Raw genomic sequence first — 19,894 nt, 5'->3', positions numbered from 1 at the left:
AACCTTATAAATACTTGCCACCTCCACTGAAACAGGAACCAGCCAGAGGAGGAAATAATATGAAAAACTTATAGTGGCAGGAGAATACAGAGAGAGACAGAGAGAAGCAGGAGGGACAACTATCCTAATCTCCAGCTGCTTGGAGACTGATGAACATCCTCCCACACACAATGTATGCATGTGGCTGGCCGGCCCTGAAATGAACACTATGTACCAGGAGCTGCTTTAAGATTTTGCCCTATCCAATGATCTTAACTTGACAAAATCATGGAAATCATTGCTGGGGTCAAGCTTTGTGCTCTGGGAGACTCTGTGCCAATTTATCTTTCTCCAGAGCTAATCTGTTGCAGTATGTGTGCTCTGTGCCTTGCACAAAATGACGTCTACTGCTTATTCTAGCTTCAGGTCCTAGACCTTGGGCTGTGGAGCTTATACATCACTTTCCTCACTTTGTAGGCTTTCAGAACTGGTAACTTCCCTCCACTCTAAAGTGCTTCCATAGGTAAGTAGTGCTGGTGAACAAACCTCAGGTAGCAGTCTCCTAAGCTAGGAACAGAAATTACACATAAACTGGTATAAGTGATGGAAACCAGTTCAAATCTGAAACACAATAGAAGTTCAATGCACATAAACTGATTTCAAAATGGCTAAAACTGGATTAAGATAAACCTGAATGAATGTAGTATCAGACTTATCTGATTTAGGTTTAATCAGTTCATTGAACTTCTATCCTAGATCCCCTTCAGATTCAAGTTACTTCTCAGTCCGCCAGCATCCCAGTGAAAACCACTCCTAGCAGGGTGAACAAGCTAGCCTTGGCCCAAGCTGCCTGCTTTAGCCAAACAAGGAAGCATGCTCTAGCACCCCCCAACTTTTGGCCTGAGCCACTGCAGGCATGTGGCTGCATTTCTGGAATCAAAAGTGAACGTCTGTGTAGAAGTCTTGGGGCTACTACACAGTAGCATTACAAAAAAAACTGTTTGTCAGCGCTACTGCACATTAATTCAGGTTACTGAGCAGCCATTTAGTACTTGTTTATACAAGCACTGTTTATACAAGTAACAAATGCACAGTCAGCATCTCGTGCCTATAGGTGCATCTACACATGTTTTACTGAGGAGTAGACTAATTAGCTTGACAGTTAAGCATCACAGTTTACACGTGTACCAGTATTAGGGTGCAGGAAACTAATTAACTCCACCATAAGAAAATACAGCTCGAATTGCTGCTGTCCCAGGCTCAGGTGTAGATGGTGCACCCAGAACCAGTTTACTCCAGCTTGAACTGCTCTGGAGTTTCTTGCTTCACATTAATTGCATGTGTAGATGCACCCTGTGAAAGGCAGTATGGCTCAGACTGAATGAAAGTCCTTCTGGTGATGCTTAGCCTGCCTGGATTTTTGGGCACTTGAGTAAAGTTAGTAAACAGTTTGATGGTTCATTTCTGCTTGAATGCTCTCATCTGGAGAGACTGGGGGATTTTATGTTATATTATTTCCTTCAATATCCCTAACCAAGTCAGGGAACAACTTAAGCAGCCTTCAAAGGAAGTAGCAAACAAGCAAAAGCAATATCTTCAGTAAATATGAATTATGTGGCCAAGTGGGAACGTGATCAAGGTTGAGGTAGTAAATAACTAGCTGGGAGAGAGAATATGGACTACAACAGAAAAAGCCTATGTTGTTGATTATAGTGCCTAGCAGCCAAAAGAGTTGCTCAAAGCTGAGAGAAAGGTAAGAGGCCTGTTTTACTCCTTCTGAAATATGTGGAAGTAATAAGCAGGCCATTTTGTATCCAGCTCAGTTTCCTGATTTAGCCAAAATTCCCACTACTTTCTTGAGTTCCCAGTAATTGGAGAATACATGTTTGAAGCTCTAATATCATGGATTTTTTTTATTTTTCCTTTTTATAGTTGGATTGAAGCAAAAGGTCTAACATGTCTGTAAACTCTTATTTCCTTCCTTTAACAACTTGATCTTTCATTCAGTCTCTCTACTTGTTATCTTCATTCCTCCTTGTTCTTTCTTTCTGATTCTATAAAACTTACCTGTCATGAGCCTTGCATTTATCCTTGTCTTCTTCATATCCTATCCATTCCCTTCCCAACTCAAACTCTGCAGCCCGTGCGGTTTGGTTATTTTCATGGAGGGTGGAGCCTTTAGCTCTTCCCTCATTTTTTCCAAAGTTACAAACTTCAAAATAAGAAAATTGTATGTACTTTTATATTAGAGGCCCTTCATCTAGCCCTCTCACTTGCTTTAGGACACCAAGGCTTGAAAGACTTCCACAGCAATTAATTTTACTAGCTGCCTTTGTGGTGCCTTGGCTGGGAGCAAGGAGACACTCTTTTCAGCTCTCAAAACTCTTCCTGAAAGCTCCAGCTCTTGTGAAGGAGAGACAGGGAAGGATGGACACAGATTTAAAGGAGAAACAAGCATTTCACAAGGGGAAGGGCTCTCCTACTATCCCCATCCCACTAGTCCATTCCCTCAGCCTGTTCTCCATTGAATCCCAGGGAAGCTTGTGATAGGGGTCACTTCTTGGTGTAGGTCCTTCAAACTATGTGCACAGAACTAAGTTATTCCACCTTTGTGGAGAAGTGTAAAGGGTATTATTATTGGAGGAGTTGGAAGCAATGCCTAAAATTAAGGTTTCCCAGTGCTTTCCCATTATAAACTTGTTTTCTCACACTTACTACCTCATACTCTTTATTTATTCAGTTTTCCAGTGTTAATATTTTCCCCCAGTTATTTCCTTGAAGAGCTCTAGTGTTTGTTTCTATGCTTCACAACAGGGACATGAAATTTGGCAGAAGGAGGATAATGGGACCAGATAGGTACCTTTTGCTATCCACTGGGGTCTAGCTGAATGAGAGCCTCTGAACATCAATGCCTACTGAAGTTTTCAATTTTAGAGGCTTCAAACACTCTTATCTCCTTCAGCTACATACAAGCTACACTGATTATGTTCCCAGCCACTCCAGCAACCATCTTACAAATTTATGAAACAGACACAGTGCTAAAACTGTAGATATAATGGTGCAGCAGTAGCAACAATCTCCTTTTCACTAGGCCTTGAGGCAAGAACATTAGTTTGTGAGTCAGGAGGAACCCATAAATTCTAGTTTCAGCTCATACAATTTTTTGGAGTTGGACTTAATATGAGAATTTCCTTACCAGTAAGTGGCATTCTTCAGGATATGTTGTCTGTGGTGGTCGAGTGGTAGGCCAGGCTGTGGCCAGCAGCCCACAACGGCAGGCGGGTACTTTTGACCGATGGAGTAGAATTAGGCACGGAAGCGTATCGGTTAAACAAAGAGATAGCTTTACTTACACCGTCGATGAATACAGTGTAGGCAGAAGGTTAACTTCAGTTACAACTGGACGAGAGCTCTTTAAACCAAGGTGAATTGTCCGTGACAATTCAACAAGCATGCAGAACACGGAGTACAACAATTCAACGAGCATGCAGGGTATGGGGTATGTCGGGAAAGTCGATGACGGGGAGTTGTTGGTGGTTGATCAGGCCGCCACGATCACTCCGAGATGGGCGCGGAGTTCTCCAACATGGGCGGAAACTGGTCTAACTTTTATATGGCTAGCAAACCAATTGCTAGTCGCCACGTAGGAATAATTTAGAACCAACCAATAATGGTGTGTGTATTTACATGGGGATGGCGGGAGCTTTTCTGCATCGGGGTTCTCCACCGCAGCGGAAATTTCACCGTGCCGAGAATCTTCACTGTGCTAGAAAATTCCACTGTGCCGAGGCACTTAACTACTACTAAGTTCTGACATTGTCCACATGTACAACCTCACAGTGGGATGCACATAGACCTCAAACACTTGGTTGGAGACTTTTTTGCCTGAAAATTCCCATAAGGTACACTGAACACTTCCCAAGCATTAAATCCAAAACACAGTGTCCTCCCCTCTCTCTCATTCTCTTGCACCTTGTGTACCACTTGTTTCATGCAAGTCTTCATCTTGCCACTCCTCACTGGATATATTCTTTTGATTTGTGAACTGGTGGTCTTCAGGAGTCTCAATACCACTTGGTTGTTTGTGGCTTGGCTCTCTTTGTCTGTGGTCTTACACACTGATCTCCATCTCACTCAGCTTTCTAAGATATACGTGCAGTTCCAAGTCAAAAGAATCTGGTTTTCCCAGACAATATTCACACCTGGGGATGCAGCTGCAAACTAAAATTTCCCAATTTCCAAAAAACCTATTAACATTTCTATCAATTACAGAATTATCTGTCACAACCCAAAGTTGTGGTTTTTGTTTGTGTGCGCTTCGGCATCGCTAAATTGTGTTCCCGCTAAATTGCAGCTCTTTTGCATGGTGGAGTGTTCTGTTGCAATTAAGAACCCGTGTACAGAAGCTTTTTTCCCGCCAGTTTTGTAGCCTTCTTTGCATCGTGCATTTCTTTTGCATTATGGTGATGCACGGTACAGAGTAGTTCCCGCCATTTGTATTGAGATTTCCGCCACATTATTGGCCGATCTTAATATAGGCACACGTGGCAGCTAGCTATTGGCTTGCTAGCGTCGGAGAGAGAGAAAGCATGTGGAGTTCGGGAAAGGAGCGTGAGGATCTCTAAGCGCTCCTGATCCCTTTGAACCCAGCTTTTTCCTTAAGAGGGCAACAGAGGTTTAATTTGTCGAACCCACGGAGCTTCAGCAACTCCGGGGGACCTATTTACCGAACCCTCGGAGCCTTAAGAACTCCGAGGCACATAACCTCTAGCCTCTCCCCGTCGCCGACTGCAATCCTAGACGTATCCCTATCCTATGGACCCAATTGTCGAACCCACGGAGTCTTAACAGCTCCAGGGGACCTGGGAACCGAGTGAAACCCACAGAGATTCAGCTGCTCTGTGACAGAGAATTGTTAAACCCGCGGAGCTTAAACCACTCCGGGGTCAAGGAACCGAGTCTATCAGAGTCCTCCACCGAGAACTCAAGCGGAGCCGTGCCTGGAAAGCTGACCAGCCTACACCGCGACCACCTTGGGTGTAAGTAAATAATCTTTTCAATCAACCATTACGCCTCCGTGACTGATTCTAGCTCGAGCGTACCATACCGCGCCGCGGTTTTCTCCGGCCCCGCGTGCCCGGGCTGCTGGCCACAGCCTGTGTGCACAAGGACGGGCCCGGCTCGCCCCCGAGATCGGGAGCCGGCCCGCACATTATCAAATTCCAGTTATAAGCAGAAACTTACAAGTCACCATGCCTAAGATAACTGTGCTATAATGAGGCAAATGTTGACACTTCAATACCACCACTGCGAAAGTTTTAATCAAGTGACTGTCTCAGCTATTGGCCATATTAACACACTCTCATACAGCAGTTTGGGTGAAACTGGGAAAAAAAACTGCAAGAAAAGAGGAATAATTTCTTCTGGCTTCTAATGAAAACAGGATGATACTATCTAATTTGCAGAAAGAAACGCTGTTGGATGCATGTATTATAATTAAGTACCCACAGATGTTGTCAGTTTCTCAATTAAGAAACCCAAAATGTAATGTTCTGCAATCCTCCAAAGATGAAAGTGGAAACAATAGGGAGCTTTGTTGACACACTTATGAAGGAAAAACAGTATCCTTGACAGGAAGATGGAAAGCTAGCAATGTCTTATTACAGAATACTGCACTGATGGCACTTGTGAGGAAGGCAGAAAGGAACCGAGTTAAAAGGTGTGGAAAACATCTGAGATTACAGAGCTTTGTGGCTAGAATCACAATAGTGAACAAGGGGGTGCCATACCAGCGGTGATTATTTTACTACCTACTGAGTTCAGAGGCAGGCATACTGCCGAATGCAGTGCTGGGATAAGCATTATTAAAGCTTGCTGTTTCTCCTTCTGTATAAGCACAGTATTCACTGCCATAGAGTTGCCCAGTCAATGTGTGGGGGAATAGTGGTGTTGTAGTTGGGCTTCTAAATCCATATTCAGCCTTCAAAAGACCTTTTGGAAGATATAGGCTTAAAAACATAATATTTGGGCCCCAGTCCTGCAAGGGAACTCACTGATTTCTATGGCTAAATATGGATTAGAAGCCTGACTTTAGGGCACCCTTTAAAAAAAATGTCTTGGCCAAAACGTCTTCATTGCTTTAGTTTTAACTTAATGTCCTCTGGTCAAAGTGAGAAGATTTTTTCATGTTCTTTAAAAGAAACCAGGACTAACATATTCATGACTTAATCGGGATAATCTTCTAAATTAATAGGTAATTCTGAGGAAATAATGAAAACTCTCTGGTGGCATATTAATTATGACTTTCATCTCATCTATTGAGAAAGATGGGATTATGGATGTGGCCAAGAGGAAAAGGAGATCTATTTTCAGGGTCAATGGATTTATCTTTTCGTAGACCTAACAACCCAGAAGAGAAGAAAGTGATTTTGCTCTTTGCAGGGTGACTTGAGAAATCTAGGGCCAGAGGTGCCTATTTTTCGGGTTTGCATAATTAAAGATGATATATTTCAGAGCTTAGTATCTGTTAAATAAATATATTTGAAGATAAATCTTTTTGACTATGTATCAAATCTAATTAAATAACAATGACCTCTAATATCAAGTAGGTGGGTGTTAGTGCTAAGTGTTTAGCGTTCTAATTATAATGTCCTTCAATCAGTTAACTACGTATTTCTTTGATCATCTGGTACATGCAGTTAATGATAGATTTGTTACCCTACCCTCGGCTATGTATTATATGATAAGCCAGATCCTATTTACTTATTAACCTGTAGAATTTTGGGATTCAGCTTTGCTCGTGCTGACCTAGAACATGCTCAATATGGCTAAATAACCATGGTTAAATAACCATGAGAAAGTTTCTGCCCTATTTACAGCAGAATCCCAGGCTCCCTTCTCACCCCACTGAGAGTTAGCTTATACATGCTCTGGCTTATGTTTCCTCTTGGCCTCCCAAATCTCCCTTTTTTGGCTGCTGAGTGGGCCAGCATCAAGAGGAAGGCTGGAGATTAAAGGCGTTGGCCTGGTGATTAAAGCTTTTTGCTAGGAAGTAGAAGATGCAAGGTCAACCTACCTCTGGGTGAGCGAGGCCTGGATTCAAATTATATTCCTGTTTATTTAGTTAAAAATGTACGTACCTTGAACAAAGCAAATCACCAAAACTGACTTTCCAAGAAGAACTGTGGCCAAGGAAAGCGCTGTCTCCTGGCTTCCTTCAAAGACCACACACCACTACTTCTCCTGGTGCTTCCTGGATTTCTTTTTACTTTCTAGTTCTTTTTACACCACTGCCTGTCTATTCCCTACTCCCCATGCATATTAGGCCTGTGCAAAGCAGCAAGTATTTGCTTCAGATTTGGATTTGGCCGATTCAGAGGGACAGTGATTCGATTCGGTGATTTGAATCACTGTCCCAATTTGATTTTGCTGATTTGGACGTGGAAATTCAGCGCCAATTTGGAAATTCGGCCATAGACTATACATAGGTAGTCCTCGATGATGCTGGATACAGCTGCCTCCAGCTAGTAAGTCTGTTGTGGTGGGCGGAGCGGGGAGCGAAGGAGCGTGGGGAGGGGTGCAGATCAACAACCCCACAGCAAAGGAGGGATTGGGGCTGGGACTGGGACAAGCTGCCCAGCTGGGGCAGGGGGGGCACGGGACTTGGGGAGGGGGGATCCTGCCACTGCGTGCCACTGGTCTGGGAGCTGCTCTTCTGGTAGCTCTTTCAGCGGCTCTTGCTGCTGGTCCAGGAGGGCATGGGAGCGGGTGTGTGCCCCGGGATCTGTGTGGGGTGGGCTGGGCTGGGCTGCACTCTGGGAGGCTAGCTCCGCTGCGCTCTTTGGGGTGGGTGGAGCCAGGGCTGCACTCCAGGCGGCAAGCCCCCACTGCCGGGCTGCGCTCTGAGGGGCGGGTGGAGTCAGGGCTGCGCTCTGGGTGGCTAGCCCCAGCTGCAGCCCAGAGGATAGCCCTGTCTCCACCTGCCCTGCAAAGTGCAGCCCAGCAGCAGGGGCTTGCCGCCAGGAGCACAGTCCTGATTCCACCCACACTGTGGAGTGCAGCCTGGTGGTGGGTGACCGGGGCTAGCCTCCCAGAGCACAGCCCTGGCTCCTCCCGCCCCTCAGAGTACAGCTCAGCAGTGGGGGCTTGCCATCCAGAGTGCAGCCCTGGCTCCACGTACCCCGCAGAGTGCAGCCCGGCAGTGGGTGGCTGAGGCTAGCTCCCATGCCTGCTCCCATGCTGTCCTGGCCTGGCGGCAAGAGCCATCAGAGGAGCACCAGAAGAGCAGCTTCCAGACCAGTCGTGCGCAGTGGCAGGAGTCCCCCTCCCCAAGTCCTGCACCCTCCCGCCCTGGCTGGGCAGCTTGTCCCAGCCCCAATCCCTCCCTCACTGTGGGGGCAATGATCTGGACCCCCACACCCCTTCCCTCTCCCCTCTGCCCACCACAACAGACTTGCCACCTGCAGGCAGCTGTGTCCAATGCTGTAAAGTCAACCCCCCTGTCGGAACCTGCTGCAAGCCTTCCAAATCTCTCCAAAGCTCTCCAAATCAATTTGGAGGTTTCCAATTCAATTTGGACCTTTTAATGGGTCTCCTGATTTGATTCGGATTTGGAGATTTGGCCACCGAATTGGGCTGAATCTCCTCCTAATCGAATGAGCTACCGAAGCTTCGCACAGCCCTAACGCATATACATATACAGAGCTGGAAGCAATCAGTGCCCTGGTAAGGCACCTGGCTTAGCTTTTGCTCAGTCCTTACTATGATCCATTTCATGCTGACTGAAGGCTACTTAGTGTACCCATTGACTTGTAGCATGTCTGCAATTGATGGCTGCCATTAACAGCATAATAATAGAGAGCAGCTTCATAGCTGTTCATGTCTGCTGGCTTCTAATATGGACATGTATATTACTTTTTTTTCTCATGTACAAAATGCATTTTAAAAAAACAAACCCAGTTGCTGGAAATTGGGATGTGCATTATAAGTGAAGAAACAGCAGTTTCTGCCACTTAAGCTTCTGCTGAGTGAAAGCAAAAATAAACCTGCACATGATCCATGGGAGGAAAACAACGAGCTAGATCAGCTAAGTACAGCTATCCAAGAAGCCCAAGCTGGAAGTGCTCTAACTTTCAAACTTTAAGTGTCCAAGGTTAGGTCAGGAGCAAGCAGAACATGTTAGCCCTTGTGGGTGGGGGGCTCAGAGCCTGCCTGCATGGACCAAGCCCAAGAGATATGGGGGCTCTTATACACCTCCCAGTGTGACCTGTGGGCTCCCTGGGCTGCTGAAGACTCCCAAGCAGAGCTGAAAGGCCAACCCATGCCTGATTGGATGGCTCAGACATCATACCCACCCACCTGAACCTGATTTGGCAGCAGCTCATCATGGCATGTGCCCTCATGGCTACCAGCCACCAGCCTGCCATCCCACACATGGCCACCCAGTACATCCTGTGCCCACCAAGTGAGTGTGTTCCAGATAACTAAGTTCTGTGTGTGTTTTCCTGATGCCTGGGTTGTGTGTGTGTGTGTGTGTGTGTGTGTGTGTGTGTGTGTATCCATCCCATATGCCTATATTCCTTCCTCCCTCCCCCACCCCTACTTCCCCCAATGCTGGTGGCCCTGACCTCACACAGTGGCAGGCTGTCTGGATCCATGAAGCCATGGCTGAGTAGCTTTTTACCCACGTGGACCAGGTCCCCCTGTGAGTATGGCCAGAGGGCTTCAATTACCACTGCTTTGTCACCGGGCCGTGGGTCTGACACTCTGGGCTCCTCTGGCTCTGTGTCACTGGCCCTATGTCACCACAGGTTACCTGGGCACTGTCCTTCTTCCCTTCTCCCTCCCCAACCCCAGGGACACACACCAGGCCTTCAGGGGAATGTGGCCCAAGAAAGAGACTTGCCTCATTTTAATCAAATATTGAAGCTGCCAAACTGTTAGTGTGCTTATTAAACCAAAATTTTGGAACAATGCCCACTCCAGAACTTTGAAACTTCTTCTCAGTTAACATTGAGAGAGTGTGGAAAGACCCTGACTGCACCAGGTGGTTATGCTGTTGATGGAGAGAGGGAGGTGGGAAGCCACAGGGGCTCAACTTATACGTTCAACCTGGGGGGGCGGGGGGAGGAGCAGGGGCAATGCAGCAAGTGAAATTGCCACCCCTTTGTTTAATAAAATGTTGCACCTGCCAAATTTTTTGTACATATAGTAAAGAAAAACTGGAATGTTGCCTGCTCTAGAACTTGGCCCAGGGGGCTGCCTGTCTTCACAGAGCAGCACTTCAATGCAAATGCAAGAAGTCACCAACCTGTCCATTCCAACTCCTCACATTGAAGGTCCTATTTGGTCCTCATTTGTCTGGTGCTGTCTACACACACCTCCAAAACTCTGCAGGTATCCAGGCGACCATCCTGGATACAGCATCTCAGGTTTCAGAACCGGGTCTCCCACATACAAATGCAAGTCTGCAGACAAGGAAGACACCAAGGGATCTCTGGTGAGTCCTCTGTCTGGACCCTTTCCCCTGCCTGGGGCTGGAGGCAGTGCACATGAACTTGTATTAGACCATTCCATCACTTATAAAAATTACATTCAGAAGATCAGTGGTCAAGTCTCTGCATGGGTAGCTGCTTTAAGACATTTAGCCAGTATGACATGGTGCACCAACTTCAAAGTGCTCAGAATCACCACACTTGAAATGGTATATGCCCCAGCAGATTACTGTGCTCCTGTATGGTCCAGAAATTGTTGCACTAAAGAGCTCAACACTGTACTTAACAGTGCACACTCATAACAGGCTGCACAATTTGCCTACACACAGATGTATTCCCTGTACTCTTGGGCATTAGACTGAGTAACATCAGATGACCAACCCTGACTACTCCTTTACTGCCAGGTTCCTGGGCCCGTGGAGAGCCCAGCAGGCCAGGTGCTCTGGCTTTGTTGTACTACATTTAGATAAGGAGTGGGGTGAACTGAACTGAAATGATTGTTCAGAGTAATCCGGTCTAAAATTCCATTGCTACAGCATTTTATACGAACACCGTACAAGTCACCCACTGAGCATGACCAGAGAAGTATGGGTCAAGCCAACCAGACCAAGATCTGGATACGGGCACTTCAAAACAGCACTTGGGTACAAGATAAACATCTTGGACAGCCCCCTGTGTGAATGCAGTACCAGAAAACAGCACAGACCTTAACCAAATGCTGCAATCTTTACAAATGCCCAAGCCAGAGTAGACAGAAGCTGCACACTAAGCGATAATACCAGACAGTGGCTCATAGCTGGCTGAAGGGAACAAGGGAGGGGGGAGAGTTGGAAACAGGGGCTTTGCCATCTCAGGTCACTGAGAGCCCGGGGGTGGGGCCAGCCTGGCACTGAGACAGAGGAGACTAGCTCTGGCCTAGGGTAGACTACTGCCATGCGAGGCAAGGTGAGCAGGATGCTACAATGCTCCATGGGATGTCAGCAGAATGTGACCGACCATGAGTCACAATGGGCTCTGATACAGATGTTCATTGTGGCGCTCTAATCTACAGCGTTGAAGTCAGATACCACATTTCCATCCAGAGTTGTCTTAAGAGTGGGTTCTACCATTTTTACAGGGCTCTATGTGGCCTGACCATATGTTTGGTTACAGCTGTAGAGCACTTTCTGCACACTTACTGTGCAATAAGTATAACTTTACCTGGCTTCAGTTACCTACTACAAGGAAAGATCTTTGTTTCTTTATTCTGTCTTTCAAAAACAAGGTGCCTGGTTTATTCTGGGGAACAGTATATGAGAAACTATGGAATGTTCACCAGAAAAATGTGGTTAAAGCATCCAGCTACAACTGCTTTAACTCTGAGTTCAAGCCTTGTTCTGGATGACAGCTGTACATGTGCATTTGGCTGGAGAGTCAAAGGCAGTCATATATGACAGTAGCCAGATCACTACCTTGTGTATCATTAGCTACAGAAACCAATGTGTCTTGTCATACTAGCCTGATGGGCTGCTAGGCTTGGGATGGATTTCAGACCTTGATGTTGCCAAGAGATTCCAAATGACACATATTTTGCCCATGCCCTTTCCAAGACTTAATGTCCCCTTCTTATGCCCAGGGGGTTAATCTGCTCCCATTAGGCAGCTCTATGGCAATGTAAAGAGGAGCCAGCAGCTAGACCTACCTTTTTAAATGACACTATATTATTTTTTCCCATTCAGTGGGAAACAGAGAGATCTGTCTCATGCAGATTAAATGGAGACAACTAAATTACCTTCCTGGGGGCACATGGTCTGAAAATACACTCTGTGTGCCAGCTTTCTGTAGGGAACACTGGAACCTTCAAAACAGCTAAAGCCACAGGAGAACATGGCACTTCCTCACCTCACATTTGCAGTGACTTTTCTATTCTTCTCTCCAAATACATGTGCAACATTGTGTCTCAATGTCCTGCAGTGGCTCTCTGTTTGCTTACCGTAATTTTTAACAGGAAACACGGTCCTGCCTTCAGCTGACTCCCAAAGAAGACTTCCTTGAAAGATCCAAACAGAATGAACAATGGTTGTTGAATGATCAGAACATTCAGCAAAGTTCTAGTCCTAGCAATGAGTATACAGTAGGCTTGAGCTATCACACTTGATAGTTAGTATAAGGGCCTTCCCTTGATAGCATATGCAGCATCGGATGTGTATGGCCCTATTGTAGGACTGTAAAACTGTCATTTCTATAAAAGTGTAATCTCACCTATTAGAAGAACTGAACACTATTATAATTTGATTTTACAGAAGTTTATCTGCCTTAGCTGGAAGCTTTCTACCAACCTGCTGTAAAATCAGAACTATGAACTAAGCTTGAGAGAGTCCATACGAGAGCCACCCACACGATCAAAGGCCAGGAGAGCAAGTCTTACAAGGAGATCCTGAGTGACATGAGATTCTTCAGCCTGGGGAAGAGAAGGCTCAGGGGGGACTTGGCGGCTGCCTAGAAGTACAAAAGAGGGGTGCATCGGGATCTGGGAGAACAGTTGTTTACCAGGGCTCCCCAAGGGATAACAGGTCTAAGGGCCACAAACTTTTGGAAGGCTGATTTTGACTGGACATAAGGAAAAACTTCTTTACAGTCCGAATATCCAGGGTCTGGAACAGACTCCCCCCAGAGGTGGTGCAAGCATCTACTCTGGACTCATTCAAATTGTGTTTGGATGCTTATCTTGCGGGGGTCATTTGACCCCAGCAGACTTCCTGCCTTTGGCAGGGGGCTGGACTTGATCTTATGAGGTCCTTTCTAGCCCCTAATGTTTATGAATCTATGAATCTATCATAAATGAGTGCTGGGATAATTCATACACTTTCCCTTTCTGTACTCTGATACAGACAAACCAGTACTTTGCATGCCTTCCAGCAAAAATTATCAGAGCCTTTGCGTGGTCTCATATTTGTACAGTTTTCATTCTTGTATATTTACTGATGATGTATAGGGTATTACATAAGAATTAAACCAATTGTCAGGACATATGAAAAAAGTATATTTTGTAATGCATTCCCCTTTGGTGTTTGTTTCTTCATTCACCTGCTATTCCCCAAATCCAGGCATTCAGAGGCAGTCTCCCAGTCATTAGCGGGGTTTAACAAGGTTCTGCTGTAAAATAGTATTCACGGTCCTCCTGAGAATTAGTGTGTCTGCAGATGAAGGTCACCAGATACAAGGACTGTCAAGCCACAGGTATATTTGATTTCCATATGCTTATCCATACTAACTTCCTTGGCTGGAAAATTAAATATGTGAAGTGGGAATTTTTTGAATAGTTGTTTTTTTTTAAATCATGTTCATCAAGACTCACTTTAGTGCAGAGGTTTATATGGGAAAACTAAGATGTGGTTGTATGACTAATTTTTAAAGCCTGGTGCACAATCCCCTAGGAATGCAGCTGGATATAACTCCTTCGTGGCTTGATTGTGTTGATTGTGAATTGAAATGTTACTCTAATATTACTCTGGCACCAGAGCATGAACTCATTAGAAGTGGAGACTTGCATCTAAGGTATTAAATAAAGCGGGGCATCGCTTTCTACTATTTTTATTATCATTTTAAAGTAAATGTTTTACATAAAAACAAGCAACAACATAAAAGCTTAGCTTATAAGTTAACATAATTTATCAGATCTCATTCCATATTAATCTACATGTATTAGCATAAACTGTGGGATTTGAAAAATGCTATTTGATCTCATTCCCGCTTTATGCATCAATACTTATCATTTAAGAGTTATTTAATCAGTATCCTGAAAATTAGAGATTAACCTATGTCATCTGAACCACGTAGCAATTACCAAGTTTGGTATTTTCAAAGGAAACATTGCATTTTTTTTCCTGCACAAAATTGAAATAATTTCAAAACTTGTTTAAATGCAACTAGTTTCTCAGACACCTCTTTAGCATGCATGAGAAAAGTGCTATTTAATTTCACACTCAACTAATCCTTTAATAATTTTCTTTCAGGCAGACTATAAAAGGCTATTATTAATTCCTTAATAAAATAAAAAATAACTTATAGCAAGATATGTCTTTAACCTTAGATCAGTTTCAATATTTTTTTTCCTCACAGACCACACCAAAGAGCAGCATAAAGAGCAAGAAATAAATTGTCTTTTGGGAATTATTCAAGACCTTCATTCCCATTGGAAGCAAATCTACTGAACCCCTGGCATTTTTAAGTTTCCTTCAATGAATGGATTTTTTTTCTTTTACATCTCAATAGAAAATAGTTTCAAGAATTGGTACTAATTACCTTCAGGTTAATACACAATTATAGGAAGATCACTATGGAGAGACTAAAGCTCAGTAAAGATACAGTCCAATGCCAAACTGCCAAAAGTTCAGGTTCCAATCTTAAATGGCTATTTGCCTCTTCTTTCATGTAGATTTTATTAAGGAAAAAAAAAAAGATTAAACTCACACACTTTTGAGAGACTAACCCCTGGAATTTCATTTGTCACTCACCCCATTATGTTTATGATTTGAAGATAATCCTGCATTGATCTGAGGTCCCCTGATAGGAAGTCACATCAGCTGCTAAGCTAAAACACAACAAAGCAAATTAAAGATGGCATTTCACCCTTAACTCCTGTCGTCTTATGCGGTGCCCCAATTCTGCTGTACATTTTCTTGCAAACCTATTTGCAATATTTCAGACAGCACCATAAATATACCACTTCTCAAAATACAGTTTTTCTCAATGAATGAATCTAACATTGCTTGAATATATTTCTATAAGTATTTGTTTTCTGTGGGTGACCGTATCGGATTAAAAAGGAAGCTTTTAGGCTTGAGAATATCTTTACGACCTCTTCGGGAAATAGAACTGGAAGGGCCTTCCTGTGCTTGTGAGTCCAGCTCCCATCTATCACAGACACTCACATCATGTCATCTTTTTTATAAACTAAACACAAGCTCCATTTTAATTGTAGTTGTTATTTTCTTCCATGACTACTGAGGAGCTATTACAGAACCCTTTTTTTTTTAAATTCCAGCTAAAATAAGATTTATTCGCAGCCAGTTTATACTCCTGTATTCTTGTGTCAACATTGTCCTTCATCTTTAGTTCTTTTCTCTCCCTAGCATTTACCTGTTGTCTGACAGATTCTAAGTAATCCATATTATTTATTGCTTGGACACTAGTTAAATTACTTTAAAGGTTTCAGATAGACTAATACCAAAGGCTGACTTACACTTGGATAAGCTAATTAGTCTTAGAAAAAATAAATCTTCATGTTTATGGGCACGAGTCCATTACTAAGGAGACCTCTTCATTGTGGCCTTGCCACTCTGTATCTATTATTCTTTCCTTGTGCTGTCCTCTGAAGCATCTGCTACTGACCACAGTCATTGAAAGAGTATCATACTGAAACCTGTGTTCCAAAGACACTTAGTGTGGGCTGTTCAATTATAAATACAAAAAATTATAAACATTTGCACCTTTTGAAAGCTGCAATTTTCCATCTATACATAACAGGCTTATGCATAATAGCAAACATTTAATATTAATATTAATATTAAACAGGTATATTCATTTTTCTTTATTTTTCATGAGAGAAGGTCAGATTAGAACAAGAGCTGAAGCTCTATTCCTTGCATAAATGCATGTGTGTGTATGATACATACATAAATTGTGTCCGTTTGTAGATATATCTGTTCCAGATTAGTGCCAGAACAGTGATACACATGGATTCATTATGCAGACTGGCTTTTTTTTTTTTTTGCACTTTTTACAGTTTTCAGAGCTATCCATGTTACTCTTTTTTAAAGAACCTTCCCTCACTCATTGTGAGCTCCTGAAAATCTTCTGTCTCAATGTCCTCAATCTCTGATGTAAAGGACAATGGCCCTCCTGTTTTCCTAATTATACCTGTTTTTACAATGGTACAATCCCAAAGTTCTTTGCAGTAGATCCTAAATGTGAGAGTTGAATCATCTCTTTTTGTTAAACTACAGAGAAGTTCAACATAATCTGCATTTAGCATCTGATACACTCAGTAACTCAACCTAATAGGAACAGAAATGATAGGAACACAAGAAGGGGAGAATACATGCGTGCACACACACACACAGCTGTTACTACAGGGACTTTAATCACTCCACCTGTAAAATAGCCTCTTTCTCAATAACTGAGTTTTCTCACTGATTTTCAAAGGGCCCAAAAGTTTTCGCTGTCAACTTTGTGTAAAGTTGTGAAAACAAAACAATTTTTGAATTGTCCACACAAAAACCGCACTTTATTCAAGCTATTGTCTCTTGTTGTTTGTTTGGTTTTGCTCAGCATGAGAGCATAAACATAAAAATGGCCAGGCTGATTTCCCTCATATTTTAGGAGAATACTCACTCTGGGCTGAGGAATCATATGCCAAGTTTCTGCCTGAAGCAAATTTTTACGATCAAACTAAAAACCTTGGAGAATAGGAGTTTATAATGGAAATACTAACAAAACCTTAGCCATGGCAATGCTAGCGGGCACTGCAATAATATAGGAAAGCTCTCCCTGCCCACAATCTAAACTAAATACAAGGGATGCCATTTCCTAATGTGTACCATAGGCCAGCAAATAACAGTGATTTAATGTACTTGACCTGTGGTCATAAGGTGGCCCTGCACCCCTCCAAGCCAATTTTTCTTTCTTTCTTTCTTTTTTTAAATTGAAATATGCTTCAGAGGGTAAAAGACTGCAATTTAACTCTTATTGCTTTCATTTCAACAGTACTTGACAAGCCTTCTCCCTGCCACACATTCCTGTTTGTGAACACCCCACTGAATAAAGAGCCACCAAGCTTTTTCAGGAGTTTATTCACAGGTTTGGCTTTGCTTATTGTAGTATGCACCACATTTAAATTAGATGAGGGCTACTGTAAAGCAATAACATTGTCAGTGACTGGAGTCTCACTTTTCCCTCTAACAGTCTGAAGCAAATTAATGTATTGGTTGTTCATTAACAAGTAAACAGTTTCTGCTACAATGTCAAGAAAAAATGTGTTCATTAACATGAACAGTTCTCATCTACAAAGATGATTTACACAATGCATGTAATGATATAGCTTTTCCCTAACTAGTACACTACCAAACTGAAAAGCTGGCTCAGGACTCTCTTGAAATTACAATATTGTTTGTTTATCAATAAGAAAGTCTCAGTCACCTATGCCACCATTGTAAGCTCTATATTAAGTACTTAAAAAAAGAAAAAAGATTTCTGGAATCACTTGTGGAATTAATAAAACGTAAAACTACGGACTTACACTGCATTAATGATACATCTTATTCCTGTGATAAGTTCAACTAAAAATTAATTCAATTGGTTATAGAAAGTTCTTGAACAACAACACTTAAATTATTTTAAACTTGAAAATTTCCAAGGATTTTCTGGAGAAAAAAAAATCAGCAAACACTGGCTAAAAAAGCAAAGCAGTTTGGATACACCAATGTAATCAGCATGCCTTGTGCTTTTCTGTTAACCCTCTGAGTACACCTCTAATAATTTGTAGATAAGTGTTAAGAATATTACATCTAAAGGAATTACCACTTTGTATTTTCCTTTGATAACTTAAATTCTAACTTTATTCTGCACACAGTACTCAAAGTGCATAAAGATGTATTGGATCCTGGGAATAGTACTGTCACATATGAGTACTGCATTTATCATAATGTTACTTTTCTGGAGATAGACTCAAAAGAACAGCAGATAGCTAGCAACACAATTTGAGGAAAAAATGAAGGTGCAGATTTTATGCAGGTTGTATATACAGTATGTATTTAAAAAAATATTTTGCACCAATATGCTGCACTGATCCAAAAAAAGGAAATGTAGAAAAAGCAAGGAAATTGGGATGTTTTAGATCAAATTTACTACTATGCTGTATTCTCTTTTATTATGCCATTAGAAATGAACTGTTACTTCTAATCTGTTGTTTTAAAATTTAGAGAGCCACAGTTATATTCATAAATTCAGTGTTGTTACAAAGATATAAAGGCAGAATTAAGCAATTTAATTTCAGTTTTTAATCCAGCATGAGTGCTTTCTCTTTTAAAACAGTTTAACAATATTCATATAACCTGTCTTGAAGCCTAGAAAACAGCCTGTTGCAACAAATTCATGCACATACTGTAACAGGCCTAAAAATAACTCCGAAAAGATTTTACAGTTATGCCAGTAAAACTTGAGCCAAAGATCAGAAACTTGTAAGGGGTGAGGGATGAGTGGATATTTCAGAGGCTGGGATTATTTTTATATAAATTTTAAGTGGTACAAGATGGTGTAAGAATGAAGGAGCCAAACATCTTATTTTAATGATAACCTTGGATTCCAAAACAAAGCAAAGGTAATGGGAAGATCCCATATGGATTTCACATAATATTTAACGTGCATAAGATGAAGCATATTGTATACCTACTTTCCTCCTGATTCCTCTCACTAATTAAGAAAAATGAACATTGACCTTTTTCTTTGAAACAGCCAACTTTTCCTCATAGTCAAGGAGCATGTGTTATTAATGGACACTTTTTATTGCCAAATAAATGTCTTTATATTTGCATCACTGAGTTGCATATATTCTAAAGGGAAAACTGTAATATAACACTGGGAGGAGGCTGGATAACCTCCCCTCCACCCCCCACTGAAAAAACCTTGCAACTCTGGACCAGATATTCAGCTGGTGTAAATCACCATGGACTAGAGTGGAGCAACACTGATTTACAACAGCTGGCCCTGTGAAAAAGTATACATTGAATATTGATTTACTATCCTTCCACCAGAGCAGAGAACACTAGCATAATGTAAGTGCTGTAGTTCTGACCTACCTGCCATGGAGCTGCTTTGTATAGGGACTCTGTAGGTATGGTTGGGCAGGATCAGATTTGCTACTATACGAGACCTTCCACCCTGAGGGAGGCACAATATCCTTTCAGGTTCTGAAGAGCATTAGTTGTGCAGCAGCTCCTGACTCCTCATCCCATTGCTTTGGTGGAGTTCCCAAACTACTTCGTAAATTATACCACTTAGGGGGCTTGTATCTGTATGTTAATTCTGCTTCTAGTTCCCAATAAAGTAATTACTGAACTGCTCCAGATACACAGATCCTTAGGGTGAAGTTACATGTTACACTTAAACCATACTAGGGTACTTAAAACTTGAGCAATCACATGTTTCAGTTTATTAACTTGTGCTATGTGCCCTCTAGCACCTCAACATTATGCCACTTCAGGCAAGGATTAATTCTGGGCTGTGTTACCTAGCTCATGTTAGGGTAGCTTCTGTCTACCCCATGGAGGTACAATGAGAAATCTGTAGTCCTCCAGCACCATAGGATGCATTGCCACCAGCACCCTCCCAAAGCAAGAATATAGCCCAGGTGTCCTGGCTCCTAGCCCTGATTACCTGCTCTC

Source organism: Alligator sinensis, unplaced genomic scaffold (assembly GCF_000455745.1).
Source record: "Alligator sinensis unplaced genomic scaffold, ASM45574v1 scaffold1034_1, whole genome shotgun sequence".
Taxonomy (NCBI): domain Eukaryota; kingdom Metazoa; phylum Chordata; order Crocodylia; family Alligatoridae; genus Alligator; species Alligator sinensis.
This window is presented reverse-complemented; position numbering follows the sequence as displayed.